Source organism: Mauremys reevesii, linkage group 5 (assembly GCF_016161935.1).
Source record: "Mauremys reevesii isolate NIE-2019 linkage group 5, ASM1616193v1, whole genome shotgun sequence".
Lineage (NCBI taxonomy): Eukaryota > Metazoa > Chordata > Testudines > Geoemydidae > Mauremys > Mauremys reevesii.
In genome coordinates this window covers 51,121,027-51,148,584 of record NC_052627.1, presented here as the reverse complement: position 1 = coordinate 51,148,584, position 27,558 = coordinate 51,121,027, and the positions used below count along the sequence as shown (strand labels likewise).

General features: G+C 42.4%; 1 long non-coding RNA gene across 2 annotated transcripts in view; it reads left to right on the top strand.

Annotated features, from left to right (window-relative positions):
• Positions 1-8,788: 8,788 nt before the first annotated feature.
• Positions 8,789-27,558, top strand: part of LOC120406201 — a 180,970-nt gene continuing 162,200 nt past the window's right edge. For both annotated transcript variants that reach the window (XR_005599136.1, XR_005599137.1), the window contains exon 1: positions 8,789-8,953. This is a non-coding gene — a long non-coding RNA (uncharacterized LOC120406201). The remainder of the gene's footprint in view (positions 8,954-27,558) is intronic.

Sequence of the window (27,558 nt, the reverse complement as noted above, 5' to 3'; positions counted from 1 at the left end):
CCCCCCACCCCCAGTTTACCTGCCTGCCTGCCGCTGGCCTCTTACCTTCTGCTGCTGCCCCCGCTCCCTGCTGCTGGCTCACCCTCACTCCCCAGCCTGCCACTGGCCTCTTCACCACCCCGCTCACCCACAGGCCGACCAGCCAGCCGGCCGTTGGCTTGCCCCACCCCGCTGCTTGCCTACTCACCCCCCGCGGGCTGTATGTTGTGCAGGCCTGCTTTAACCCTTCTTTGGATCCATCTGAATCTGGGCTGCTCTGCTTCCCCCTTAGGGCCAGCATCCCCATAGTGGTGTACGTTACAAGGACTTCCCTCTCGCCTTACCCCTGCCATGTGCTTTTGGAGGACAGCTAGCAGAAATGGCATATAGGGGCTGCATTGCAGGAGGGAGAATCCCTACCTGTTTTTTTTTTTTTTTTAGTTACACTATAACCTATCAATGATGGTATCCTGTGCCCCAAAGCCCAGATGTTGCACATCTTGCCACATGTTTTGGTTTGTTTGGATCACACATCAGCAGGCTTGAAGGCTGAAATGTATGATAAATATATAGTAGTTAGGAGCTGTTTGGCTCACAACTCTATTAACAATTCCTGGAGTCATCCAGTCTCTAGTTAAATTCCAATTAACTAGAAAAAGAAATTTTCTAGTGCTAGGGCACAATACTTACTTTCACCTATTTACAACAGTTATAAATCAGAGTCATAAATAGTTCTTCTCTGAATAAATAACACGCATAATATGCAAAGTAGCTTCTAAAGTATAGTTTTAGATCAGACTAATTCACTAATGCCTACACTCTTAATGAATAGTGACAAATGGATGTTGGCTAAGGGTTTTGTCTTGAGCTATGGAAGTTTGAAAACATTGTGCCCTGACATTACTCAGCCACAATAATATTAAAGTGCATGGTATGAAATCATGATGATGGATGCTACAGGGTGATGAAAAGTTGTAAGAAAATCTATGTAGTTTTAAAATCTTTTGGCATCTTTGTAAAAATATTGGCAAGCCACATAAACACACTACCCATGGCACATTCACAGTGAATTGCTGGACAGGGCATTGTGATCTTTGGTCTTCTGGAACACGGTCTTGAGGGATTTGATTTTCTCCCTGCAGTGAGGTACCACCCAGTGAATCCTCTATTCTACTAGCTTCTTGGAGATGGCCTCACAGAACTGCAGATTTTGGGGAGACATCTCCCCCCAAATTGTGGGCCTTACTGTTTTCACACTAAAGATCCACCAGAAAGTTGGTGTCAGCATCTGGCCAGTTGGCAGAACACTGGGAGGATGTGGATGTTAAATGCCAACCTGGTGTATCTAAATACATATGTGACTTCTGGTGCAGAAGAAGGGAGTAGCTAGAGGACAAGAAAATAAGACTCTGAGGGAACTGTGGTAAGGCATTAGAGGACTATTAGCACCTGAGTTAGCCTATATCCACACTGCAAAGTGGATAACTCACTAGCCTTTTGCTAGGTCTCCAGCCATGCCAGCTAGTCTAAGTTTAAAGCACCAACGTGGGTCAGAGTCACTATGTTATTGGCTTTGGATGCTTGGCTTCTGTCTTGTAGAATGCAGTAGACCACTGATATTTGCAGAGACATATATATGAATGGAAGCACTCTGGTCCATAGGTTTGAAACAAAATAACGTAGTAGACCTAAAGATAGAAATTCCCTGTCCATCTAACTGGTAGTGTGGTAGGTAGCAGCAAAGTAACCTTCTCTAGACTGCAACCCCCAATGTGCCTCAATCTTGATGTTGAGGTATAAATAACCTCTCAGGACCAAGTCTCTATTCCCATTTAATCTTTCTCTGATGATAGCCTTCAAAACCATCACTTATTGGTTGTTTCTGTGATGTGTGTCCTTGTCTGGAACTGGACTGAGACCAATTTACTTCATATAGTCTCAGGTCTTCTCCATAGGGTCTTCTTGAGCAACATGACTGTGATACTACACTGGGGAGCTGACCATGACTCAGGTGGGGGCTGACCAGAAAGGATTGCAGAATGCTGGCTCACTCAGTGAGAGAAGCCTGGCTGGAGCCAGGGGGCTGAGTTGGGCTACTGAGCTGGACAGGCAAAACTCGCCGCTGAGCTGAAAGATGCCAGGATGAGGTTACTGGCCTAAGACAGGTTGCAGTAGGAAGTGGTCCAGGGAGGGCAGCAAGTGGTCAGTACAGCCAGGTCTTGACTGCATATTAAAAGATCTATGGACTGGATCCCAGAGGAAAGGGAGGGCCTGGGTTCCCTCATTGGTCCACTGAGGAAGATGGGGACAGAAACCTCCAGGCACAAAGAGTGCTGACTATTGAAGCCCCCTGATATAAGGGGTAAGGACTAGTGAGTCTGGAGTTGGGTCAAAGGCTCAATATGAGGTTTATGGGACTATTGTTTACTCTGGAAGGGGTGGGACTGTATGTGACTCAGCCCTCCAGCTAGGTCACAAGAAGCAACAGACCACTGGAGGCCAGATGTGGCTGTCAGCAGGGGAGAGGGGAGAAGGACAAGCACCACACCCAGCCACTAGGAGGCATATCTGTCCAGAGTTTAACATCTGTCATGTGTTATATGTTCTCTCATCCTCTCTGCAGTGGGAGGTGTATGTGCAGTGGAATGTCTCTTTTCTATGTATTTATGTTGGAGAAGGCAAGGTCAAAGGAATGCACTTTGCACTTGGAGAAGAAGGTGATAAGATATATGATGGTTCTCATCAGCTGAAAGATGGGAATGACTCTGAATTGTTACTGCCTTGGGCTGGATTTGAACAAGTGACCTGAAGGGGAAAGTCCATGTCTCATCATTCATTCCTGAACCAGCCAGCATTTCAATTCAAAGGTCCAAAGTCTAGCAAAACAAGCATCTGATTCTAATCCAAATCAGCAATTTTAGAGTATTCTGACTCAGGCTATATAAGTTACTTATTATGCTATCTTTGATCATCTGAGGACACACATTCTAGACAGTTTGAGGTTAGGTCCACTGTTCGTCTTGTAGTCAGAAAAAGCCTCCTGGAGTGAATAAACAAGGACAAACACAAAGATAAATACGAGGTACTGCTAATTTACCAAGAGACTAATCTTCCCAGCCTGAAAAATGATAACAATGGGTGGCAGGAATCCTCTAAAAACACAAAATTGACTCTTCTGGTAAAGTTTTGAAAGCTAGTATTTGATATTAATAAATGGCATTTTTACATTGTGGATTGCAGTGGCTGGCTTTCTCCAGAGGGAAATGAAGCCCCATCAGTTGGGATATTTAAATGGCAGGAAGATGGACTAGAAGACCGAATAGTTCTTGTCCATCTTTAATTTTGATGAGACAAATCACCCCCTCCTCTGTGGCTGGAGGGGATGAAGGCCCACAGGATATCCAGATGTGGTTGTATTGATCTCAAAGGCCAAAAGAGTTAAATGTGTTTTAGAAACTCTTTTGCTGTCCAACATTAAAACAGAGATGTGACACTGGCAGATCAGGGCCACAGGCCAATTGTGTATAAGTATAGATCAGAGTAGTGGTTAGATGTATTGGGTGTTTAAACTTCATGAAAACTAATGGGATGTTATTTGTATTGTTTTCATTTCTGTTCCTGTTATAATGCAACAGCAAACATTTACATTGTGTATATCCCTGTAACTAAATAAGTCAAAGAAATCTTCTGAAATGCAAATGAAGGCCTTAAGCAGAAAATGCTAATTTCAAAGCAAATGGCCATTATATATGATGGTCAGAGGTCAAAAGACTAAGTGCATTCCTCACGTCAAAGGAAAAGCCTGTGTTGCTAGAGACACTGTCAGCTTGCTTTGTGTGTGAAGACACTAAGTATAAATTCAAAGAAAGATACTTTATCTCTCACTGTTTGAATTCTTACAGGAAAGTGTACTAGACACAAGAGATCCCCAGAGACAATCTGGGTACTCTGGAAAGACTTTTGGGAGCCTGACAAGTGATACTTACTGAAAAACAAAAACACTCTGAACCTACAGAGGCCTTGATTTACTGGTTTCTTGGTGAACACCCAAAAGCATTCATTGTGAACTTGAAATTTTATTGATCAAACACAGGAAATTAAAACAAGCACTTACTACATTGAAATGGACATTGAGTGATTATGCAAAACAAATGTAAACAAAACCTTTAAAGCATCTTTCCTTTTGGAGGCAAAATATTAGTCTTATTTTCATTGACAACCTTTCTTTGATGAAAAGGGTTAATTTTACTTTCAGCTATGATGCGTGAAGGGTATTCACTTCTTTTTCTAACCAAGAGACAGAAGATGGAGGAGAGAGGATAGAAAAGTGTGTGTGTGTGTGGGGGGAATATGGCATTTGTTGATGTCTTTGGAAAACTGGTTGGCTAGTCAGTTACGAAAGGATGCTTTGGGCTTGCAGAACAACCACAACATCTGTTGCTTGGACCTTGGTTCACATTCCATCATCTAGTTGGATCGTTTCTCCTTAGACAAGGAAGGATTGTGGACATCTCATCTCGCTGTGCTGATGCAATGCAGTTGATTTCAGGAATCGATGAAAAACCAGGAGAGTAAGAGATGGGGGGGTAGGTACAGAAAGTAACACTCGAGGGAAGGGAGACTAAAACAGGATTTTGCGTGCCTCCCCAGTGCTGGCAATTAGCTATCCCTGCTGATGGGATATCATGATGATTTTCAAGATTCACAGGTGAAAAATAAAGTCCCTTAAATAAGAGCAAGGTCTGATAGCCTTACCCCTCAGGAATAAAATCCTTCAGTCTGATCTGCTCCCTGTCTTGTGGTCAGGGAAGATGAGCTGGCCTTCATTGGGAAGATAATTCCCCACCTGCCCAAATATCTTTAAGAACTCCAAAAAGGAGAAGAGTGGGTGACATGGTTCATCCCCTCATTATTTTGTCTACCAATTAGGCCTAATATCACCAATTTTGGTTCATTAATTTCCAGCATCTCACTTTTCTTGTTGATCAAGCATGATCTTAACAAAGTCCTTGAGTTATATTAGTGGGCCTCTCCTTCACTGCTGGTCTGACAGGTCCTCTGGTTATTCTAAGGATTAGCTCAAGGCTAACACCCCTGTCCACAGTCTTCACCCCCTCACTCCCTCACCGCAGTTTGCCTGCAACCCCTCTCGCAGGGTCAGGAACTGCAGCATTCTCTTTGTGGTGTGGTCCTCCAGGCATTTCACTATCTATCTATATCCCCCCTTTCCAGGGGAACATAGCTCCTAGTCCAGCCACTTCCCCAGTGGCAAAGCAAGGGACCCAGACTCACTCACTAATTCAAGTCCCAGCCCAGGGACCCTCCAAACTAGTGTCACTTACTGCATTCCTTTGCCTCTACTATCACTGGATTTCCCTGGGCCACTTCCCTGCAACCACAGCACACTCCTCAGTCTCAGCAGCCCATCTAGAGCTCCTTTGCTTTTCCCTGGGTTCCTGTCTGCACTAAGCTGTCCATGGTGCCACAGGGTTGTCACCTACTCCAGACACAATCCTCCCTCCTCAAGCTCTAGGCAGCTACTGACCCTGATTGCCCCCTGAGGCTCTTATTATATGGGCCTGCTGAGTCCTGATTGGCTGCTCCTCACAGCCCCTCTGACTGGCTGCCTCCCTAAAGCTCTATTCATCCCTTCTCTGCCAGTATGGGGCAGACACCCATCATAGGCCTTTTTGTTAAGACTCATTTATTCTTTTTGTCTTCTTCATACCTTTTCCCATCAATCTATTATAGGTTATTGTGACATGAACTCTCACATACTTTTTACAGTTGAACTCACAATTGGAGTAAATCTGTAGGCCCAATTATCACAACAGGTGGTATAGAAAGGGGTCAGCTGCCTCTTTAGCATCCTACTCTCTTGCCCTGACCATGCAATGAGAGCTGCAGGAAGGGGCAGCAGGTTGTGCATAATTCCCTTTTGCCCAGAAACCAGTGGCAATTGAGTGAGAAGTGACCACAGCCTGAGGCTATATTAAAGGGACATTCTTCCCCAGTAAACACAGCAATGAAACTGAATAGGTAGCAAGTAGTCAGGTAGAGAGAGAAAGGGAGAAGAGGATTAGGCCTGAGCACGTTTGGTTTTACTCTTGGGCCCATCATTATCCTCCTGTGTACTTTGCAGCAAGCTGGACCTAATTCTGTAGCACTCTGCTGAGGCAGATGGTAAAATCTGCAGCAGCTTCATTTACATTTTAAAAATTGGGGTTTTAATCAAATTAATTATGAAAATTCTGATTACAGTAGTGCCTGTTTATTTGTATATTACATTTATGCTGTCCCCACAATTTCATTCTTCAGTGTGCTGCAGATATTTGTGCTGACGATGCAGAACTGCATTGGAGAGGAGGCTGGAGGGTGGAATTGGAGTTTTTGGCAGCTGGGTAGGAACAGCTGGGGCTTTTGGCATGTGGGAGAGTTCAAAGTTGAGATAAAAATGTTGATTCTGATTCTTGGGCATGGCCAAGCTGCACTCAGTACAGGATCCAAAGGGGGGAAAAAGGTGACTTGATATCATCTTAGCCCTAATTTTGGGATTGGCTAAGTATCAGTTCAACCCCACCGCATAAGTTTGAGCAGTCTTAGGGCTGTTCTAACTTATGCCTGTCTGCTTATGGCTCTCAGGGTTGTTCTAGCCAGTCAGGAATATCTGGGAAACAAAGACAATACAGCCTTAGCCCCATTTTCCCTGGCTCCACCTCTTACAGGGGAGCTAAGATTTGTAAAGGATGGATAGCAGAGAACCACTACTCCCCTCTCTGTCCCCTGGGGGTCATCCACTTTGCAGCAGCAGAGAGATGCATAGGACCCCTCGCAGACATGAGAACAAGGTCCGTGAGCTGGATATTACTTCTATAATAATTAGCAGTGAAAGAGTTAATGATATTTTCAGCTTTCAAAACCCACTGAGATGAATAGGCACTTCAGACAACTTGAAACAATAGCTCAGGGGTTCTCAAACTGGTGGTCGGGACCCCTTAGGGAGTCACGAGGTTATTACATGGAGGGTCATGAGCTATCAGCCTCCACCCCAAATCCCGCTTTGCCTCCAGCATTTATAATGATGTTAAATATATAAAAAAGTGTTTTTAATTTATAAGGGGGTCACACTCAGGGGCTTGCTGTGTGAAGGGGTCACCAGTACAAAAGTTTGAGAACCACTGCAATAGCTCCAAGAAGGGTGAAGATTCAGGAAGATGGCATTGCCTTGGTTTACATTTTCAAAGTTACCCTCTCAACCATGAAGGCTAGAAACATTTGTTTGTGGGTCTTTTTTTTGTTTGTTTTTAAATGAAAGCTGAGAATCGGGAAAATAGTTCTGCAATAACAGGTGCATGCTATGGTAAAGCTCATGGCTGCAGAATGCGTGAAGCCCTGCTTATTAGCAGGAGCAGTGCAAAGACCCTTCTAACATTTAAGAGATTTTTTTTTTAAATTTCTTTTTTCTGCACATGTCATTTGTAGGGGTCTCTATTAGAAAGCTGAACTATTGAAATCTCATGTTGACAGGGTCTCTTTTCTCAATGCTGAGCCCCAATCACCTTTAGGAAAGGGTCTAAAGGGCAGTTGCTGCTAGGAGAATCCCTGACAGCCCAGCTGGGAGGAAGTGAGGAGAAGGAGGCCTCTATGCACCTGGCAGTAGCCATCAGTGACACTCCTGGATCCATACTGATTTCTGGAAATCTATTGAACCCTCTGCTCAGTCCATGGGTGGGAATTGAGTCTCTCCTTGCTCACTGAGCCATCTGCTGGGAACTACAGATTAGGAACTGCATGGGCTCAATTGTGGGTTTTTCTGCATCAGGGAGGGATTTAGGACTGTGTCATTTCTCTAGCACTCAACATCTTTGAAGTAGAACACCTCTCTTGCCTCCACCCACACAACCCTGCCAAGCAAAGAAGAGAATCATGGACCTTGCTCAGTGATCCATCTGGGTATTAGAAGTGTCCCCAGGTGTTCATCATTCTGAAGTCTATGGAACTGTGCTCCCTCACTGCTGTTGTAGTGAAAGATGAGGAGGGAAATTCTAATTATTACAGGGAAGTTTTATGGCTTGTGTCATGTAGAAAGTCAGACTATATGGTCCCTTCTGGGCTGATCTTAAGATATTTGAGTTAATCAATTTGCTTTTGCTTTGCAGATAATGGGCATATTGCTGCACACTCAACAAATTCTTCATGCACGAGCACTGCATCCACCATTAGGGGCTCAATCCTGCTCCCACTGGAGCTTTACTATTGATGTCAGGAGGAGCAGACTTGAGCCCTACAGGCCAAATTTGCATAAGAATTCAGGTCCTAATTAAGCACCAGAGTAAATTGCCAGGTTTTCAGGAGAGCTCAGCATGTGGAGGTGCTGAGCCTTTTTGAAAATCTGCCCCCAATTATGGATGTGCGCTCTTAAAAATCTGTTTCTGAGTTCTTTTGAAGAATCTGGCCCTGTGTGTACAGTCAACAATTTAACTATTCTGCTCAGCCCCACACTTTCAGATATTTATAACTTGATTACTTGAGAGAGAATTTGTTTGAACTTGCCAAAGCTGGCACTGCTAATTAAGAACATTGCAAACTTTTGGAGCTGATCCCTTCTCTCCTCTTTGACTTACAATTTTTGGTTGCACCCCCTCAACCAAGAGATAAATACACACACAAAAGTATGCTTGATAGGTTGATGAGAAGGCTAACAGAGACCTTAACACAGCTAATTAAATTACATACACCTGGAAACTTCAAATACACAGTCTTCCTCAGCAGCAGCCTGCTGCACTGCTAGCTGCACTGCTAACAGGGCCAGATAACTGCCCCCCCCCCGCCTCAGGTTTTCAGGGTGGGGTGAGGCACCTGTAGTGGTCTCTGGGGGCGGAGCCAGTGTTGGGAACAGAGGCTACTGGGAGCAGAAATCAGCACAGCCACAGTAGATGTTAACACTGACCCACAACCTGGGTGGCCCGCTGAGGTGAGTCAGGGGGTGGAGGTGGTGCTCCCTTCCTGCCTTTTGGGGTGGCAGGCCTTGGCCCTGCTGTGTGGGCCTGGCATGAGCCACCTGGTGCTGCTGCTTGCTCCCACCAAATGTTCCTCCATGCCCCTCTGGGGGGCACATCCACTGTTTGAAAACCTCTGTATTAGGGTTCAAAGCAGCTGTCTTTAGGGATACTGTATCCCTCAGGGTGTTGAAGGGTGGAAAAGAAAGTGACTGTCACTATTTTATGATAACAATATTTCATACTCATAATGCCAGAACAGCCTATGTGACTTTGGTCAAACTTACAAAAACAAACACGCACATATGCCTTTGGACTGACAAAGCACGAAAGAACTTCTGCCCCAAAGGTGAAAGCTTCATAATGTTATGAGCATGTGGAAAAAACAGGGTCAAAATGGAAACATTTTGCAACTTTAACTATAGCAGCTGCAATGTAAATAGCAGACAAATAAGGCCCTGGTCTTGCAGGGAGAGCTGTTCAGGGAAACCCTGGCACCCAGACACACCATTATTGAGTTCAATGGGGCTTACTGTAGGATCAGGGCTTAATGAACAGTCCATTTTGTGTACTTATCCTTGTTTTTAAAATTACTTACAGGTTAATAAAATTCAGTAACTTGCAGTCGGGCTCCTCATAATTAGTGGGAATAAGTGAGGTTCTGCTGTGCTGTTGCATGATGTTATTTTGCTAGTATATTATAATCTAAATTCTTCTATTTCCAAACCTCCATCTTTGTCTTTTGCATGTGCAATTCGTTTTACTTCTCTGCAAGGAATTCATACAAACATATTTCAGAAGCCAGTGGATTGGGTGATTTAATTAAAAAGGAAGGCTATTTGGAGAGGGTGCATAAATGGCTGCAAAAACACATTTTCAATTACTTCCAAATAAGAACCTTTTTCCCCCTACAGTTTGCAAGAGAGACATTCATTAGTGCTTTGGTAAAATGAAACCCTTCAAAGCCCATTTAAAAAAAAAGAAGAGTAAAGACAGTGGCAATCTTTCCTTTGTCCATCCCCTTTGGCAGTGGGGATTTAGACAGGTGTGCAGCTGGATTTCAAAACATATATTTTCCTGGTTATCTTCTTCTCCTTTCTGCAGAATACAGGTGGTGGGTTTGATTATATTTTAATTGCATTTCTCTTGAGGCACAGAGCAATAAATAAATAATAAAAGCTTCCTCTGACTTCAATGAAAGAATACTGACATAATTTCCCTCTATTTTCTTGATTTTTTTTTAAATCTGTTTCTTCCCCTCCCCCATTATAAGCAATTTTTTATAAACCATTTAATTAAGATGACAGTGTGAATGAAATAGAAGTATGACCACAGAGGACAGACAGTTCTGAATGGCTGTACTAGCTTTTCATTTTATGTTGTCTAAAGGGAAAGAATAAACAACATTTATTTTATGGCTTTCTTCCACTCTTTTTTTTTAAATCAGTCTTAAAGAAGCACCAAACAGTTAGCTGTGACATAAATAAATAGCACTTTAGACAGAATTGATAACAAGACAAGTCTGTTGTTTGTTTACCTTCTCATGTGGGTTTTAGCACCACAGATGTCCCCTAAATTACAGAATTTACATCCTTACAAGTTAAAATTTCTAAACCAGTAGAGAACAGAGGAGAGCTCTGCTGGGAATACTGCTTCATTTCAGTTTGGCAAGGACTGGGGCACGTAAACCTACTATTTGTGTTTTTATTTTATCTTATTTTTTTAAATTTAAAAAGACAAAATGAAAACACTATGTGCATTATAGTGATGTCTCATGTAAGAGTGTGGTAAATAGGCAGATCTTGCCCAAAAAGTGAGGTGACACACTGAAACTTGCCAGGAAGCTGAAGACTGCACCTAAGTGGTATGACAGGAAACAGACTGCGGCTGCTTGCATCTTCATCATGGCTACTCAAATCATGATGGGATGTTGCATGATGAAGCATTGCCCTTGTGCTGTTGGCTGCACTTCCCTACTGAAGATAATGGTGCACCTGGCTTGTAGCACCCTTTAGACTCATTTGGCCCACAGCCTGTATGCTGGCATCCCTGGTCTGTGTTGTCTATTTTGCTGAGTTCAGGTCAGATTGTAAAATATCTATTTTGTTTGGCCCACTATTTTCTAGCAGTTTTGCAAGTTACTATTACACACTGCTGAAACCAAATCAACCCCACCCCTCAAATGTGGGGTTTTGTTTGAAATTGGAATCTGGATCCAAATTTTGAAAATGGTCTTATCTTTATAACACAGTGGACTAGGTCTCAAGAGACCTGCTATATTCCCAGCTCTGCTACTGGTGTGCCACTGACCTTGGACATGTTACTTCACCTCTCGGTCCCTAAGTTTCCTCTTCTGTAAATGGAGATAGTGATATTGACTTCCTTTGTAGTGTTTTAAGATCTCCTGATGAAAAGCACTATTTAAGAGCTAAGTATTATTATTTATTATAATGGGTTGAAAGAAAACCCCAGACTCAACCCAAACACGCTTGACACTTAAGGTGTATGACTTCTGGATCTGAGTTTAATTGCTAGAGTCCATATCTACTCTCATATTAGCTGTTTAGCAAGAAATATATTTTAATACCAAGACTTAATTACTAGTGATAAGGCAAAACTGGTAAACAAATTCTCATCAGTATAAGACCCTACAGAATGAGCATGGAGAGTTCTGATTAACACTGGGCCCTATGCACAATATGTTCACGCACTACTGTTTCCTGAATATTTCATTGCAATTACTACTTCTCAACAAATAGATTTGTAATGACACTTTACCAAATAAGCAATTTTGCGCTTCTTTAGTGTAGATAAGAGTAGAGGAGTTCAGGACTATAATCAGAGTAGGAGAGATGTGGTAAATAAACAGATACTTGGATAGTGTCTGTCTGGCAGCCATCTTCTGTGTTATATTAATGGCCATGATAAACAGAGGCCCGAAACTATTAGTAGACATCCAATAGGAGAAAAGTGACAATGGGGTAATATTAGCGATTCATGTTTAGCCTTTTAAAAAATATTATGGGCCAAACTCCAACCTGATATAATTCCACTGATTTCCAATTCTGAACAATAATAAGTATTGAAAGTTGACATTGCAGTATTGCCAACCCCAAACTTTCAGAAAGCAAGAATCAGGGCTCAAAAAATCAGGCGATTGCCTCAAACTCAAGAGTTTAAATAAATAAGGGTTCTTTTTACCTGGTTTCTGATTTTTGAGCCTTCGAGGTGGGCTCATGTCATGTGTTAAGCTTTTCCTTGCAAGCATGAGTGCTAGAAACTTACATTTATTTTTGTTTTATTTTAAATGAAGCTGTAATCCAGTTGAAATCTAGATCCAGATGATCTAGTTCCCTTTCATGTTTTCAGTTCAATCACGTCAAATAATCACTTGTCTCCGGGAGCTGGAGCTCTAAATAAAACACCAAGGGCTGGTTTGCACTAGAAAAATTGTGTTAGCATTACTTTGTTGTTTAGGAGTGTAATTTTTTACCAATATAGCTATCCAGGTATAAGCCCTAGTGGGGATGCAGTTATACTGGTATAAAGATACCTTATACCTGTCTAGCTTATTTGGCTTCGGCGGGTCGATGCTATAGACATCTGTCAGCTTAGCTATGTTGGTCAGGAGTATAAAGAGGTGTGATCCCTGACTGACATAGTTGTGCCGGCTGACGCCCCAGAGGAGGCACAGTTATACTGCTAAAAACTATGTTTTGTTGGCATAGCTTGTTTTGCTTGTGGACGGTAGTTTTACTAGGTCTGTACAAAACGGAGCTTTGCCAATATAGCTGCCTCTACACTAGGAGCATTTTGCTGGTATAGCATATGGTATAGTCTGTTCTAGCACTGAGCTCCTAGTGTAGACTTACCATTCCTAAAACACTGATATAATTTATTCCAGAAGTACTCTTATACCACTATAACTGCATCCACGCTGCATATGTATACTGGTATAGTTGATGAGGCAGCAGAACTTTCTAGTGTAGCCAAGTCCCAAATCACACAGGAAGTTGGCAATATGGCAAATCGTTGTTAAGAATTTTGCTGAAGATCATTTTAGTAGAAACATCCTCCTAGGTTGTGGGTGGAGCTTGAATAGAGTACCACCATTTCCCTCTCTTCATTCCAGCATAATCCCTGGATAGCAACAATGCTCATTTCTGAGTGGTGAGCTACCAGTCTGGAAACAGCAATGAAGAGGAATAGCCCACTTTTAGATGGGTGCTCCCCCTATGCAGAAACTCCTGTTTACAAGGTCAGGCCAAACTTTCCTTTTCTAAGTTGGCCAACAGTACTGTTAATCAAAGCACGGTGAATACAGTAAGCTTGAAAGTGATATATTCCCTTTCTCGCTCCCAGAATCATTGAGCCATAAAACCTCTGAACTCATATCGTCCTTCTGTTTACTTTTAATATGGTCCTGAACACTGGCTGTGTACTAGAATGATGTGCTTTATGTGAAGGGGCAGCTGCATGGAAACTGGCTAGAAGTAAACCTGACCAGCACCTACTGTGTGTTTATGCAATATTTTCACTAGCCGATTTCTCACGTACAGTAGAAAGAAAAATTGGGGAACATGTGAAACACAGCAGCATAAGATCTTCTTGCCACTTTCCTTTGGTCTATTACACTGAAAAAGAATTGGAAAGAGCAGCTCCATGTGGGATGAACATCCGCTAATAATTTCATGAAACATCCAGAAAGGCCTTGCATATAAATGATGTGTAACAAGGTAACTAGTAGAGCTGGCTGGAAAATGGCAGTTACTTTCTATAAAACATTTTAAAGAACACTGCACAATATTCATTTTGTTTGGAATTTTTCATCAAAAGGAAAAATTTCCTTCTGCTTCAAAATAAAAACTTGCTGGGTGTTCTTTTTTGGGGTTTGTTCCTACACTAGCGAAGGGGGAGGAATAAGAAAAATGGAGGGTGGAGGACAAAAGAACTTAAAAATATCATTCTGAAGGAACATTTAAAATCTTTCATATTGTTCCAAAAAGCCATTGTTCACTGAAAAAAGTTTTCAGTAAAAAAATGTTGACCAGCTCCAATAACTCCCTACAGAGTCAAGCCATTTTTTTTTTTTAGTGTTTTCTTCAGTGAGTATCACAGTGACTTGGTGGTGCTGCAATAGGACCACCAGAGAGAGGGAAAAGATAGTCTAATGGTTAAGGCATGGGATCTGGGTGCTAGTCTTAGCTCTGCCATAGACTTGCTGTATGGGTTTGAAAACACTGAGGCCAGATTATCCCATGCCCATTTATTTCTTTAGTTGGACCAGGATCAGGCCTCTATTTGCTCCATTCTCCAATTTCCTCATCTGAGAAATGGGGACAATAATTCTTTCTTACTTCCTAGGGGATTTGGAAAGTTAGATTTTTTTTTTAATTTAAAATCAAAATAGCATTTAGAATTTCTCTCCATTTGAACTGTTCAGTTGGGGGTAGAGGGAAGGCGAGCTGAAAAACATGAGCGGCTAGAGGTGTGTGAGACTATCTGGTTTTGAATGAGAAAGTGATAATATTTCACTTGGGAACAGCTACTGCCTTCATAGCTATTGCTTCCTTTTGTAATCCAATCAATGAAAAGAAATTGAGATAAAACAGGAGAAATAGAGGAGTTTTTTGTTTCTTTTGTCCTTTTTAATGAGTTTACCATTGGTGGGGTAGGGTGTTTCTTGCAGTGTTCTACTGGCAGTGCCTTCTGCTCCATATGCTGACATCTTGAGTTCCTTTGAAGGAGAGAATTCTGCTGAGGACTCCTTTATAAAGGCTCAAGTATTAGAGGGGTAGCTGTGTTAGTTTGGATCTGTAAAAGCAGCAAAGAATCCTGTGGCACCTTATAGACTAACAGACGTTTTGCAGCATGAGCTTTCGTGGGTGAATACCCACTTCGTTGGATGCAAGTAGTGGAAATTTCCAGGGGCAGGTATATATATGCAAGCAAGAAGCAAGCTGGAGATAATGAGGTTAGTTCAATCAGGGAGGATGAGGCCCTGTTCTAGCAGTTGAGGTGTGAAAACCAAGGGAGGAGAAACTGGTTCTGTAGTTGGCAAGCCATTCACAGTCTTTGTTTAATCCTGAGCTGATGGTGTCAAATTTGCAGATGAACTGAAGCTCAGCAGTTTCTCTTTGAAGTCTGGTCCTGAAGTTTTCACCCAAGGCCTGTGAAAGTGTGGGATCATTGTCCAGGATGGGTTGTAGATCCCTGATGATGCGTTAGAGGGGTTTTAGCTGGGGACTGTATGTGATGGCCAGTGAAGTCCTGTTGGTTTCTTTCTTGGGTTTGTCTTGCAAGATCCCACACTTTCACAGGCCTTGGGTGGCAGGCCAGTCCTCGCCCACAGACAACCTGCCAACCTGAAGCATATTCTCACCAGTAACTGCACACCACACCATAGTAACTCTAGCTCAGGAACCAATCCATGCAACAAACCTCGATGCCAACTCTGCCCACATATCTACACCAGCGACACCATCACAGGACCTAACCAGATCAGCCACAACATCACCGGTTCATTCACCTGCACGTCCACCAATGTAATATATGCCATCATATGCCAGCAATGCTCCTCTGCTATGTACATCGGCCAAACTGGACAGTCTCTAAGGAAAAGGATAAATGGACACAAATCAGATATTAGGAATGGCAATATACAAAAACCTGTAGGAGAACACTTCACCCTCCCTGGCTACACAATAGCAGATCTTAAGGTGGCCATCCTCCAGCAAAAAAACTTCAGGACCAGACTTCAAAGAGAAACTGCTGAGCTTCAGTTCATCTGCAAATTTGATACCATCAGCTCAGGATTAAACAAAGACTGTGAATGGCTTGCCAACTGCAGAACCAGTTTCTCCTCCCTTCGTTTTCACACCTCAACTGCTAAAACAGGGCCTCATCCTCCCTGATTGAACTAACCTCGTTATCTCTAGCTTGCTTCTTGCTTGCATATATATACCTGCCCCTGGAGATTTCCACTACTTGCATCCGAAGAAGTGGGTATTCACCCGCGAAAGCTCATGCTGCAAAACGTCTGTTAGTCTATAAGGTGCCACAGGATTCTTTGCTGCTTTTATAAAGGCTGGAAATCTAGTAATTTTTTTGCTTTTCTGTCTATGAACTAGAAAAGAGCAGAGAGGCACAGCAGGCAAACAGGTGCCAGTCAGTGCATGTGTATACTCATATCATGCTCACATCCTGATAAATGCTGTGCTCTCTTCTGTTAGCATAGAGTCAGAGACTACTGGCATTGAGAGAGCCCTTCATCTCTATGCATGTTTTTTAAAGCTCATCTGTAGAATCAGCTGGACCTTGGCAACTGATAAAGGAGGAGACATACTGAACTTTGCGGTCCCTTTAAATGAGCACAAATGCCTGTGATATCAAAGAGAAGTCACCCCCACCCCCAAATTTCTTGACATTGCCACTCAGAAGGTGAAAAGGTGTAATTACCGTACTTACATAAACCAGTTCTTCTAATCTTGCTCATTGTTTTGTGACTAGAGGAGGTGACATTTTTTCCTAGCCTATTTCTGTATATAAGGGCAGCGTAGCATGGATAGCATCTGTTTTCTGATGTATAGAATGGAGACTAATAAAAGCCATTAACTTTTTTTCTCTTCACTTGATTTCAAGTGGCTGTCAGGAGCTGTGCTAGGCTGACAGAACATTATACAAATAACCCCCAGGCCTGGCAGATCATTCGAAACAGCTTAAGTGGCAATAGGAAAGCAGGAGGCATTTTTTTTCAGTGACAGGATATAATAAAAGAATTGATAAAGTTATTACACCCTGCTTAACTTGACCCTGAGCCAACAAAAGCAGCTGAGAAAGAGAGTGATGGAGGGTGGTGCTGGTGGTGTACTTTGAGGATTTTTGCCATTGCTAAAAGCTGCCAGCTCTCCACATTGTGAAGTGTTTAAAAACCAAAGAGTAAATAACAGGACAGTGGTTGATAAACAATTGTGGGTCAATAAATTATTCATTTTAATAGTGCTTCTCGTGTTTGCCAGGAGACAGAAGACTATTTATCTGTCTCTAGGTCCATATGCACTATTGTCCAGGTTGTGCCAACAGAGTCCAAAGGTACTCTGGTGTTTGCTCAGCAGAGGGCGCTTGTGTTACACCCAGAGGAGGAGAAAGCCATTCTGTCAGGAGAAGCGGGGTATTTGGTTAAAATAAAATCTGAGTTCTTACAGACGGTTCAAATTTAACCCTACGGTTTTTCAATAGCTCTTTTATTTTCCTTGCCTAGGAAATTATTTATTTATTTTAATCCTGCAGAATGACAGATTTAGGGCAGACTTAGCATGGGATGTTAGATGTTTGAAAATTAAAAGGACTGAGTCTGTCTTGGAAACATGACCCTTAAGGATTAATACAGGCCTCTAGGGCCTTCTCCCCTTCAGTCAGCAAGCAAAAGTCCTCTCCAGCTGCTGCACTCCTCATGTTTCCTGTAATAAAGACTGACTGAATTTTTAGCATGTCCTTCATGGAAATAGTTCCTTACTATCAATCAAGCTCTTTACAGATCTCCTGGTTCTTGTCTAGAGTCTTATCTTGTTTATGAAACTGTATTATGTGAGACAAAACTCATTTGCTGGCAGATAAGGGACATTGTACTCAGTGGGATATTTGCTGTGTACCTAAGGCTCTGAGGTACAATTTATCCTCTGCAATAATAAAGACTCCAAAATGAATGGGTCTTTATTTATAATAATATCCCAGGTAGCCCCTGGGGGAGGTGTCATCTCGTTTATAATCTGTCTCAGTGTGATGCTTTAGTTGCAACACAATCACGCTTTGCATTAAGTGATGAATTGGGTTCGTCGTCTTATTCTGATTGTCATTTTCCTTCACTGAAGATGCATTGCTTCCATTACAAGGCCCTTATAGCTGAGCATCAAATAGCCACACACAATTATAAAAAAGGGGGAGATCCAGTGTGTACTCATCTAACACCCCAAAACAAAAACAACAAAAAATCCCTGAACAAAATCAGCCAAACCCCCAAATAGGTATACAGTTGAGTATGGGAAATAACACCTTCAAAATAATTGACTGGTTGCAGCGTGAGCTATGTTTGCGGTGAGGTAAGTATTGATTTATTTGGCTGAAGTGGGTCATTATTGAACTACCATTGTATTTCTGGATTGATTTCAACTAGGAACTTGATGACAGTGTGGATATTTTACTGCCAAAGAAACAGACCATCCCTGAGACCAAACAAGCTAGATATATTTTAAAAGAGACATTCTCACTTGGTATGCTGGTAAAACAACAACAAAACCTCTTTTAAAGGAGCTACATTTGGGCGCTATAGAGATGCAATCAATATTTCCTGTGTCATAAATGTTAGGTTGTTACTTTCAAGGAGGCAAACTTGCTCATTGCTCAGTGGCTCATGAGTGAACCGCTACAGAGAAAAATAGCATCTTTCTTAAGGCTGCCTATACAAAATGCAGTTGCATGTTGTATTTAAAGGCAGATTTAGGGTTGGGACAGAGTCTGGGGGTCCAGTGACTGTCCTGAAAGGGGCGTCCAAGCTTTGAGTCAACAGGGTGCAGGGGCATGAACGTGCAGGGCCGGCTCCAGACCCCAGCGCGCCAAGCGTGCGCTTGGGGCGGCATTTTGCCTGCAGGGTGGCAGGCGGCTCCGGCGGACCTTCCGCAGTTATGCCTGCGGGAGGTCCGCTGGAGCTGCCAGACCAGCGGACCTCCTGCAGGCACGACTGCGGAGGGTTCGCTGGTCCCGCGGTATGACTGCGGACGGTCCGCCGGAGCCGCCTGCCACACTCCCAGCGCACCCTCCGCAGGCGCGTCTGCAAGAGGTCCCCCGCCGCCACGGACCGGCAGCGCGCCTCCTGCGGCATGCTGCCCTGCTTGGGGCGGCCAAATTCTTAGAGCCGCCCCTGTGAACGTGAAATATGTTCAGCCCCTGGAAGTGGGGAGGCAGCATCTTTCATTAACCTCAGCTGACTTAAATCTGGCTGCTACTCTGAGTGAGGTTCATTCGCTATAGAGGGGACCACATCCAGTGCTCCTCAGCTGTAGTGGGGGTGCTTATGTGCGAAGGTTCCTGGAGGATTCCCCCCCACAATCAAAAGGAAGGCATGGTTGAATGGACACTGAGTCTGAGCTATGTCATCACCCCAGAGGTCCCGTTGTTGTGGCCCATTGCTGGGACAGCGACAGCTGTAAAGGCGGCATAATTGGCATTTGTCATCTGGATCCCTGAACCTCTCCAGCCCTTTTATCTGAGAGGCAGTTTGGGAGCATTGCCTCTCCACCTCCTCCTATAGGTGATCCCTCCAAATCTCTCCTGACTCCCAGACTCAGAGGGAGTTGAAGCTCCTCCTACAGCAATGCTCCTAGTCCGGGGGGAGGAGGGGAAGGAGTTGAAGCTCCTGCAATGTATTTTCCACCCCACTGGTGCCACACCAGGCCTGGTGTGTGGAGGGAGCAAGTTCTTCCTAGGGCTGTACCCTCTTTCCAGGCCTGGAGAGCCATACTCAGATGATGGTGGAAAAAGGTAGTGGGATCTTTAATGAAAAAATAAAATATTATTTTTAGAACATGAGCAAGTGTTGGGAATGTTTGCTGGATTGAGGGCTCCTGGGTCAGTCCCTTCATCAATTTACCAAAGGAGAGCACGTTTCTAGGAGTTTAGCACTAGTGTTGATACTGTTTCATAGCACAATGAAAGATCCCCAGTCTCCCTCTGGACCAGACCTGACTTGACACACTGACTTAAACTTGGGGAGGGGAAAATGGGCTGCTCCTTTTGCAAAAGGCATTTCCTGAGCACCTAAAAGGCTTTAAAAGCAACTTGCCCTTCCTGATTTCACTAGGGCTGCTGGACATCTGTCTCTAGGGTTTTATCCTCTCCCCTCCTCCTGGGCAGCTTTTGATGGTGACACTTTAGGGGGTGGGGAAGGGATGTGAGAGAAAGAGACAAGACATGAAAAGATCGAGTCTTATACCATAAGGTGGGTGGATTAATCCTGGGGAAAGTTTAAGGAGCATTGAGGCAAGGAATATGCAGCCAGGCAGGGAATGTGCCTGTTATCAGAGCCTTTGGTACAGACAGTGGAGAGAGACTAGGCTGACAGAACATTATAGTGACAGGATATATTTGCCTCTGGGCTTCGGATCCATCGCTCTGCAAGGGTTTATGGTTCCAGGGCTGAGTTAACAGACCAGCCCAGTAGCAGCAGAGTGTAAATGGCCTCTGAAGGATCCCAGAACAGCCCTCTGTTTCTCCCCCTGCACTGCTTGGTGCATGGGAGCGGGTAGTGGGCATCCAGCCCATCTGTCCCTTTCCTTAGCACAGAGGCAATCAGCAGCAGGAACAGGGGGCCAGTTTCTGGCTGGGAGAGCGGAGGGGGGGTGGCCATCATGGCCTACAGCTCCATGAAGAGCAAGGCTGCAGCAGCAGCCCAAGGGCAATAGTAGTCTCCTGAGCACAAACGGGCATTGCTGCTAGCTTCCTGAGCTCAGCCCCAGGGACGAAGGCTGGCTCTTGGGCAGCTAGCCTGAGCTGCCACCCATGCCACAGCATCCACACAGCTGAGCAGCATTACAGCACTGATGAGAAATCAGCAGGCCAAAACATGCCTCCCCAGCTGTGCCTTTGAATAAGACAGAAATGAGGTAGTCCCTAAAAGTAGCAAGGGAGCCTGGCCTCCTCTGCCCCCTCTGTAATTTAAACACTGCTCGAGGGGTGTGATGATCTTGCTTGTGGCACCCTGCTATCCAAGCAGCAGAGGTGAGACAGAATGATGTGTGAATGGGAGAGGGATGAGGGGAGTGTGTGGCTGCCTGTGAGAGTGTACCCCAGGAAGGAGAGATCAAGAGGGGGAGATTGGGATTGAGAGAAGGAATGGGGCTATGAGACACAAAATGGGATGGGGGAATAAAAAGGGTGGTTCCCACCCCCAAAACCTAGTCTCCAAGTCTTATCCCTCCATCCCGCTCTCTTCTCCAAACCCCATGCTCGACGCTATCGTTGCCTACCCGCCCTCCCCCTCTAGTTCATTTATCTGCTGGGCCTTTATCTTAAATCTGTCCCTGAGTGTGGGAAACGTTGTACCGTCACTGTCTTTTCTGGGCCTGTTCTTTGGATAAATAGGCTGATGATCTGGAACTTTTCACTAACACTAGATTCACTTAAAGGTGACCAGCAAAGGAAACAATACTGTGTTTATCCCTCTTTTTGCTTCCTTATGATGTGTAAAGAAGCCCTGGAAATGTTCCCCCCACCCTTCCTTTCCTGGTATCTTTTACATTTAGAAATATCAGGGATATACAGTCTAGCCTCCACTGATTTTCTTGGAGGTATCAGCAGTGTGGAGCATGAACTTTCTCAGCCCTTAATTAAGGGTCACAGGGATGTTGAATCTTTAATAAAGACATCTCTTCTCTTAAGGGGTAGGGACCATCTTTTGGTTCTGTGTTTGGCACAGCGGGGTGCTTGGCACAGCGGGGCCCTGGCTATGATTAGAGTCCCCAGGTGCTTTGGTAATACAAATAATAATGTTTCTCAGTTTTTGAGTTAATATCTATTTAACAAAAACAAACAAAATATTGAAATTGTGTTAAACGTTCTGAATAAAAATCACTTTCCCAGTCAGTTAACCAGCTTTCATTTGCGGGGGATCTCTGATGTTCTCATCCCACTAGTTCTTCAGTTGGCCATAAAGTATTTCAAGAAAAACAGGGTAAGCAGGATCTGCATTTTTAATGTTAAAAAAGAAGCAGAAAAATATCACTAATTTTGTAAACACTTTCCAGGCATTCTGTTATACATGAGAAAGGAATAAAAAAGACAGCCCTGTTTTTTTACTTTGCAGGCCACTTTTGCAATGAATTAAAAGTGTGAAGTGTTGCTTTATTCTCACAGGTTGATTTAGACAGGTTTTACTGCTACATTCAATGTAACATGTCTGACACCACCAGTCTCAATTTTCACTCCATATTTATACTGAAACTTCTTTACATCACTACTTTTTGGTGATACCTATTAGAAGCATCTAGGCCTGGCAAATCTCATATACTTGGTACTGACACTAAGTGTTCCAAGGAACAGTGTAGTTTTTTTCTTTTCCATCTCAGGGTAGCTACCTCCCTTTGCTGCTGAGATCAGTCAATGAGCCAGCATGATAAAGGTCTATAAAATCATTTGTTCCTCTGATGTTGAAGTTTCCACTGGAACTGGGAGTTAGTCTGCAGGTACAGTAGATTAGTGGTCAAACAGCATAAGTAGGACTTTCAACTACTCTTACAGACCTCAGATTCAATTGCAGCTTTGCGTTGTTTTGGATTAAACAAATGTAGGTGGATTTGAAGTTTGTATATTATTTTGTTACCAATTTTTCGAAATCACCTCTCCTCCCCACCACCCTTACATTTTTAAAGCAACCTCAAGCCCCTTCTTGCATTTACAATGGTGTAAAAATCTCAAAGGTTTTTCATGGAAAGGCAAGTTCCAAAAAAATTGATTTTGAAATGTCAAATTGAAATGTTTTGACACTCCCAAATTGATTTTTTTTTTAGTTTCACCTTCATTCAATATTAAACTACACCCCCCTGTGGTGCTGTGGGGACTTATAAGAGTTTTGGTTCAAGTACTTCATGCCCCCGTGCCTTTTTAGACCATGCTTCCCAGCTAGACTCCATCTCCTATGATGCACTTTGACCAGAAATGTTTTAATTTGCTTCAACAAACCAAAATGTTTAGATTTTGGTTGATGTGATCTGAAATGAGAGATTTAATTTTGATTTCCTAATGGAAAATTCCCCGCCCCCCCCCCCCTCCGAACAGATTGTCCAGTGGAAAATTCCTATTCGCAGAAACTTGCATTTTTCTATGAAAAAAGCATTTGACAGAAAATTCCTGACTAACTCTAGTAAAGAATAGTATTTGAAGACAGACCACATGGAAATGCAAATTATTTCAATTCTCCATGAAATCTAATCAAATAAGAACCCTTATACTGTTAATACAACAATACATATCAAGTATTTCCAAGAGAAACTGCTTGTGAAATAATACAATAATAGGTTACTCTTCAGAGATTTATCTGCTGCCAAGGTAAAACAAAAATATCCCATTGAATGTATAAAGCATCAGTGCTAATACAATTATTCAAATCCATACCTTAAGGAAGAAAATGTATGTAAAATTTGTAAGCTGAAAGAGATGTAGTTGGTCATTATTGGAAGGAAATTTGTTTAAATTTACAAAGAATGAAACTATATTATGAGATGCTTTGTGTGTCTCTAAGGTTGTAGGATAATTGTATGATACAGCAGTATGTGATTGTGTCATTAAAGACTGATTTGTAATGTCTAGGCACAAAGGGATATATTTAAGGTTGCACACTGAACATAGATTTTTGAGTGCTTAACTGGGTAACCTTAGGAACCAACCCAATGCCCACTGAAGTCAGGGAGAATCCTTCCATTTACTCCAATGAGCTTTGGATCAAGCTTACATCTTATTTTGTATCTTTCTGTCTATAGCCTACACAGAAAGGTATATGAGATATATAGTTGATAATACATATATATTCTATATAAGAACAGCCATACTGGGTCAGACCAAAGGTTCCTCTAGTCCAGTATCCTGTCTTCCGACAGTGGCCAATGCCAGGTGCCCTAGAGGGAAAGAACAGAACAGGTAATCAAGTCATCCATTCCCTGTCTCCCATTCTCAGCTTCTGGCAAACAGAGGTTAGGGACACCATCCCTGCAAGAATGACAAGATGTCCCAATTTTATAGGGACAGTCCCGATTTTTGGGGTTTTTTCTTATATAGGCTCCTATTACCCCCCCGCCCTGTCCCGATTTTTCACACTTGCTGTCTGGTCACCCTAATCCCTGCCCATCCTGGCTAGTAGCCATTGATGGACCTATCCTCCATGAATTTATCTAGTTCTTTCTTGAACCACACTGTAGTCTTGGCCTTCACAACATCCTCTGGCAAAGAGTTCCACAGGTTGACTGTGCATTGTGTGAATATTTCCTTTTGTTATTTTAAACCTGCTGTCTATTAATTTAATCTGGTGACCCCTAGTTCTTGTGTTATGAGAAGGAGTAAATTACACTTCTTTATTTACTTTCTCCACATCAGTCATGATCTTATAGACCTCTATCATATCCTCCTTTAGTCATCTCTTTTCCAATCTGAAAAGTCCCAGTTTTATTAATCTCTCCTTATACGGAAGCCGTTCCATACACCTAATAATTTCTGTTGCCCTTTTCTGAACCTTTTCCAATTCCAACATATCTTTTTTGAGATGGGGTGACCACATCTGCATGCAGTATTCAAGGTGTGGGAGTACCATGGATTTATACCGAGGCAATATGATATTTTCTGTTTTATTATCTATCCCTTTCTTAATGATTTCCAACATTCTGTTTGCTTTTTTGACTGCCGCTGCACATTGAGTGGATGTTTTCAGAGAACTATCCACAATGACTCCAAGATCTCTTTCTTGAGTGTTAACAGCTAACTTAGACCCCATCATTTTATGCATATTATTGGGATTATGTTTTCCAATGTGCATTACTTGGCATTTATCAACACTGAATTTCATCTGCCATTTTGTTGCCTAGTCACCCAGTTTTGAGAGATCCTTTTGTAGTTCTTCGCAGTCTGCCTGGGACTTAACTATCTTGAGTAGTTTTGTATCATCTGCAAATGTTGCCACCTCACTGTTTACCCCTTTTTCCAGATCATTTACGAATATGTTGAATAGGACAGGTCCCAGAACAGACCCCTGGGGGACACCACTATTTACCTCTCTCCATTCTGAAAGCTGACCATTTATTCCTACCCTTTGTTTCCCATCTTTTAACCAGTTACCAATCCTTGAGAGGACCTTCCTTCTTATCCCATAATAGCTTACTCTGCTTAAGAGACTTTGGTGAGGGACCTTGTCAAAAGCTTTCTGAAAATTGAAGTACACTATATTTCCTGGTTCCCTCTTGTCCACATGCTTGTTGACCCCTCCCTCAAAGAATTTTAGCAGATTGGTGAGGTATGATTTCCCTTTACAAAAACCATGTTGACTCTTCCCCAACAAATTATGTTCATCTGCGCATCTGACAATTTTGTTCTTTACTGAAGTCTGGCTTACCAGCCTGTAATTGCTGGGATCACTTCTGGAGCCCTTTTAAAAAAATAGGCATCACATTAGCTATCCTCCAGTCATTTGGTACAGAAGCTGATTTAAATGATAGGTTATAGACTACAGTTAGTAGTTCTGCAATTTCACATTTGAATTCCTTCAGAACTCTTGGGTGAATACCATCTGATCCTGGTGACTTATTACTGTTTAGTTTATCAATTTGTTCCAAAACCACCTCTAATGACACGTCAATCTGGGAAAATTCCTCAGATTTGTCACCTAGAAAGAATGGCTCAGGTTTGGGAATCTCCCTCACATCCTCAGCCGTGAAGACCAATGCAAAGAATTCACTTAGTTTCTCTGTAATGGCCTTATCGTCCTTCAGTGCTCCTTTAGCATCTCGACAGTTGAATGGTCCCATTGGTTGTTTAGCAGGCTTCCTGCTTCTGATATACTTAAAATTGTTTTTGCTATTACTTTTTGAGTCTTTGGCTAACTGTTCTTCAAATTCTTTTTTGGCCTTCCTAATTATATTTTTACACGTCACTTGCCAGAGTTTATATTCCTTTCTATTTTCCTCAGTAGGATTTAACTTCCACTTTTTAAAGGATGCCTTTTTGCCTATCACTGCTTCTTTTACTTTGTTGTTTATTCATGGTGGCACTTTTTTGGTTCTCGTACTATGTTTTTTTAATTTGGGATATACATTTAAGTTAAGACTCTATTATGGTGTCTTTAAAAAGTATGTGTATTCTGTATGTTTGTATAAATTAAAATTGATATGGAAGATGGACCCAAGACACAACATTCAGATCCAGATTTCAAACACCCCTAAATTTGTTGGTACTTGGAGTCGGTGTTTAATGCTTTTACAGATTCACTGTACCTCCTTATTTTGGTCGTCTGCATGTGTAATTCAACATCATAAAATGCTGCTTTTAGAGAAACCACACAGCCATATTGTATAACCCTGTAAGCTGTATATGGCAATCAGGCAATCACAGTAATTATATCCCTTATTACCTATTAGATGATAATGCTTTAGTCAAGAAATGTTTTATTAGGAAAAAATAACTGTTACGTTTGTCATAAACACTAAGTTGTAAATCATTATCTACGTCCAGTTCTAGAACTAACTTTCATACCCAGTCAGATGATTCCTGGCCTGATCCCTACTCTCATGCAGAGATGGAAAAACAGCTTAGTAGCCTGTCTTCCTTGCTATTAACTGACTCTTTCAACTAACTGCTTTTTTTCTATTGCTGAGGCTGAATAGGGATTAATACTGCTAAGCCTGTTTGAAAAGCCAGAGAGAAGTTTTGCTGATGGCTCCATTGCATAGACACCTGTCCTGCAGCCTTGACAAGAACTCATTTCTCTTTCTTATTGATGAGTTCTGTTAAGAAGGCAAAGTTCTCTGCAAGACGCTCAGGCTTTAAACAGGGGGGGGGAACATAAAATCAATCTGTAGTAAAATTGCAGGTGCTCTGGGGCCAGGTGCTCAACTCAACATCAACCTGCCCATCATGAATGTCACCCTCCATTTCTACTTATACCATTCAATCAAGTTTGGAACATGCTGTAGGTATGGAATGTAATTAATTTGATTGTTTTCCAAAATGTATCACATTTTCACTCCGATGTCGTGTTTTATGTAGCCACCTCTGATATAGGCTATTAAATCCTCATTTCTGACTATAGTATATTATGCCACATTGCTACACCCTTGACCTAAAGACCTTGCTAATACACGCAAAATTCTTGTTTCTCAAAATCAATCTTTTGAAGAAAGGGGGCTAAAATTGGTGACTATCTTGAACCTTCTTTTCTACTCTCTGAAATGGAAAGCAAAAACTGTGGTATTTTTAGTTAAATATTTAAATATGGATAATTAAACTTAATTGTTGAACTTATCCTTGCTTCTAGTAACAGGTTTTCATTGAAGTCTATGGCTCTACATGGACTTCCAGAGAAACCACTCTCTACCTTTCTTTAATGAGGTGCTTTAGCTACTCCCCTCAAATGTCTTCCAGTCTGTCATACCCAACACTGAGTTTCACTAAATCCTCATTTTACCAAGACCACCAAATTATGTTATATAGGAAATGCTTAATGACTGACCAAATAATTCACTAAGCATTTGCTTGAAGGTTTTGTGTGTGGCTGGTGGGGTAGCTGAAGAAAACAATGTGTAAGAGCATGGGCTAAGACTACAGTGTAGACATACCATAAGTTTCTACCACACTCTGTTGAACTCTCATCTTAGGGTTAAGCAGAGCATAATTAACCATGAAAAAATATTTATTTTCTGCCTGAAACATAGCATGTGATAAGTGTGCAGTACAGTTAGAAGACCTATGGCAATTCAGAGATCATAAAATTTGTGAGATGTCTCCAAGGCTAAAGCTTATGCTAAGGAAAAATAATAGAGATGAGGATTTT